A 4,253-nucleotide genomic window follows, 5' to 3' on the forward strand; every position below is an offset into this window, starting at 1 on the left:
TACCCAATGGTGAAATGGTATGGTGCTCCAAGGTTGCGTTGGGATGCCCGTTAAATTTTGATGGAAGGTTCTTGGATGCTGATTTGGTTGTGTTTAAGCTGTTGGGTTTTGATATCATCCTCGGGATGGATTGGCTATACCGATATTCTGCGAGTATTAATTGCAGAAGTCGGGTAATTACCTTTCAGCTTTCAGATGGTGATTGTCTGGAATTTGCGGGGAGTAAGTTAAAAGAAAAGCCGGTAATTATATCAGCAATTCAAGCAAGAAGAGAGATTGCATGGGGAGCGGATGCATTCTTAGTTCAGATGGTGTCTACGCCGTCCGAGAAGAAGTCTTTGGTAGACATTCCAGTTGTGGAAGAATTCCCCGATGTGTTTGTGGATGACTTGCCCGGACTACCCCCTGTTCGGGAAATGGAGTTTGTTATAGACTTGGAACCTGGAGCAGCTCCTGTACATAAAGCTCCTTATCGCATGACATCGGCTGAATTAAAAGAGTTGAAGACTCAGTTGCAAGAGCTGGTAGATAAGGGATTTATTCAGCCTAGTACATCGCCGTGGGGTGCGCCAGTGTTGTTCGTTAAAAAGAAAGATGGAACCCTCCGTATGTGCATCAATTATCGGGAATTAAATAAGGTGACCATCAAAAATAAATATCCTCTCCCGCGGATCGACGATTTATTTGATCAGCTTCAAGGAGCAGCTGTGTTCTCGAAGATTGATTTGAGGTCGGGATACTACCAGCTGAGGATCAGAGACAAGGATGTGCCTAAAATTGCTTTCAGGTCGAGGTATGGGCATTATGAATTTAAGGTGATGCCGTTTGGGTTAGCTAATGCCCCTGCTGCTTTCATGGATTTAATGAATCGAGTATTTCGACCTTATCTGGATTCCTTTGTGGTAGTGTTTATTGATGATATTCTGATTTATTCCCGAGATGTTGAAGAGCATGTGTATCATCTTCGTTTGGTACTTGGGAAATTGAGAGAACACCAGTTGTACGCCAAGCTCAGCAAGTGTGAATTCTGGTTGGAGGAAGTTAAATTTCTTGGGCATGTGATTTCCCGAGACGGAGTGGCTGTTGATCCTAGTAAGGTGGAAGCCATTTTGTCATGGCCGCGTCCGACTACAGTGCGCGAGATCTGAAGTTTCTTGGGGCTTGCTGGTTATTACCGAAGATTTGTGGAGGGATTTGCTCGCCTATCCGAACCTCTCACAGCTTTGACTTGGAAGAATGCAGAATTTGTTTGGTCAGATAAGTGTGAGAGAAGCTTCTAAGAATTAAAGAACAGGTTGACGACGGCACCAGTGTTAGCGCTTCCAGAACCGCATAAGCCATTCGTAGTCTTCAGTGATGCGTCTAAGTTTGGTTTGGGTTGTGTCCTTATGCAGAAAGGACGGGTTGTTGCCTATGCATCTCGTCAGCTAAAGGACCATGAGAAGAAATATCCGACGCACGATTTAGAATTGGCTGCGGTTGTTTTTGCACTCAAGATCTGGCGGCACTTCTTGTATAGGGAAGCTTGCGAGGTATACACTGATCACAAGAGCTTGAAGCATTTGTTTTCCCAAAAAAATCTGAACATGAGGCAAAGGCGATGGCTAGAGCTAATCAGTGACTACCAGTGTGAGATCAAATACCATCCGGGGAAGGCTAATATAGTTGCTGATGCTTTGAGCCAAAAATCGCACTTGGAAGATGAAGCCGAGCCGTCAGAATTGGATTCCTTGCTTTGTGGGATGAAAATGCTCCTTATGGAAAGTTCGCAGCAAGAAGAGATTCTATCTTCAGTTCTTGATATTCGGGTAACTGATTTTGAAGAATTAAAGACTCTGCAAAGGAAGGATCCAAAGCTGCTGAATATCAGAAAAAGAGTCAGAAAATCTTGAGGGCCGTTCATTATAGCATGGATAAAGATGGGATACTTCAGTTCCGAGATCGCAGAGTGGTCCCTAAGGATTCAGAATTCAAGGAGCGGATCATGGCAGAAGCTCATGTGGCCCCTTATTCAGTTCATCCCGGCAGTACAAAGATGTATCGGGACTTGAAGAAAAATTATTGGTGGGATGGAATGAAGAGGGATATTGCCTTATATGTTGAGAAATGCCACACATGCCGTCAAGTGAAGGCCGAGCATCAAAGACCTGCAGGTATGCTCCAACCCCTCCCTATTCCTGAGTGGAAATGGGATGACATCATGATGGACTTTGTAGTGGGTTTGCCGAGAACGCCTAGTGGGAAAAATTCTGTTTGGGTGATTGTTGACCGGTTAATGAAGAGTGCTCATTTCCTGCCTGTTAATAACACCGACTCCTTGGGTAAGTTGACACGCTTGTACGTGAAAGAAATAGTGCGACTGCACGGCATACCAAAGAGTATAGTATCGGATCGAGACCCAAGATTTACGTCGCAGTTCTGGAAGAGTTTGCAGGCAGCTTTGGGTACTAAGTTAAAGTTCAATACTGCTTACCACCCACAGACAGACGGCCAATCAGAGCGCACCATTCAGACCCTTGAAGACATGTTGCGAGCATGTGTCATGGAATTTCAAGGGAGTTGGGAAAACCATTTGCCGCTCATCGAGTTTGCATATAATAATAGCTTTCATGCGACCATTCAGATGGCTCCCTATGAAGTTCTTTATGGGAGGAAGTGTAGATTGCCCTTGTGTTAGGATGAAGTCGGGGAGAGTAGGATTATTGGACCCGAAATAATTCAAGAGATGCAAAGCCAAGTCCGGATCATCAGAGGTAAAATGGCACAGCTCAGAGTCGCCAGAAAAGCTACGCTGATACCAGGAGGAGAGAGTTATCTTTTGAAGTTGGTGATTGGGTTTATCTCAAAGTCTCTCCCATGAGAGGTGTTAAGCGTTTTGGTAAGAAGAGGAAACTGGATCCGAGGTATGTCGGCCCTTTTCAGATTCTAGAGAAGGTAGGGTCCGTCGCCTATAGAGTTGCTTTGCCAGAGTATTTTGGGGATATTCATGATGTCTTCCACATATCATCCCTGAAGAAGAGCTTTGGACAGCAAGAGCCACGCTTCGTCGACCCAGAGGGTATTCAGTTGCAACCGGATCTCACTTATGAAATTGTTCCGTCGCAGATCATAGATTGGAAGGAGCAACAGTTGAGGTCCAAGACGATACCTTTGGTTAAGGTGGCGTGGGGAGATCCGTTAGCTCAAGACTTCTCTTGGGAGCGAGTAGCGGACATGAGGGAGCAGTACCCATACTTGTTTGAGTAATGAAGGTACGTATCTTAATCTTGGTCACAGATGGTTTATGTGATTTTATGTGACTTGCTTTAAGTTGGTGGTTGATCTTGCAAATTTCGAGGATGAAATTTGTTTTTAAGGGGGGAAGGATGTAATGACCCGCTTTTACGTGTATTTTCGCTGAAGGGTTGTTTTTAATTTAATTAATATATTGGTTTAATTATTTTAAATTATTTCTTTTTAAAATTGATTTTTATTTGTTGGATGTTGTGTTTTATTTATTTATTCGTTTTACGGTTTTTAATCTCGTTCTCGGCGGATTTGTTTTGTTTTCCGGAGTGAGGATTGGACCTCATTTCTTTCCTACATCTTTTCTTTTCCCTTTTTCCTTTTTCTCTTTTTCTCTTTTCTTTCTTTTTCTTTTTTCTTTCTTTTTCTTTTTCTTCTTCCTTTTCTTTTTTTTTTCTTTCTTCCCGCGCGTAACCCCCCCGGTTCGTCTCTCTCTCTCTCCTCTCCCGCGCCGGTTTCAGCTCAGCCCCGACCCACCGCCGTCCGGCCACCATGGTCGACACCACCCCCGCCGGCCACCCTCCTGCCGGCGCACCACCCCACCGAACCCCAGCCCCATCCGGCCAGTCGTTTGGCCGGAAAATGCCCAACAAGCCCCACGGTTTTTGCCCCGATCCGCCGCCGTCGCTCCACCTCCGGCCACCACCACTTCACCACTTCATCACCGGTTCCTTGCCATCCTAACCCACCCATTTCCGGCCTCTAATAGCCACCAGAACAGCTCTCACGAGCTAGCTTTCCATTTTGGGAAATCCGGCCATCAACCACCATTTTCGCCGCCACCCACGGCCAAACTTCACTTCCACTAGCTTCATAATCATCCTTAAACCATTCCCTATCAATCTCAAGCCTTGGTTTGTCCCCATTCAAAAGTGGGTATTTTACAACCCATGGCCACAGTGAATTTTCACTATTACGTTGCTTTCCTTCTGCCGTTTGCAACGCCGCAAGCTTTCTAAAAATACCGT

Source organism: Carya illinoinensis, chromosome 1 (genome assembly GCF_018687715.1).
Source record: "Carya illinoinensis cultivar Pawnee chromosome 1, C.illinoinensisPawnee_v1, whole genome shotgun sequence".
Lineage (NCBI taxonomy): Eukaryota > Viridiplantae > Streptophyta > Magnoliopsida > Fagales > Juglandaceae > Carya > Carya illinoinensis.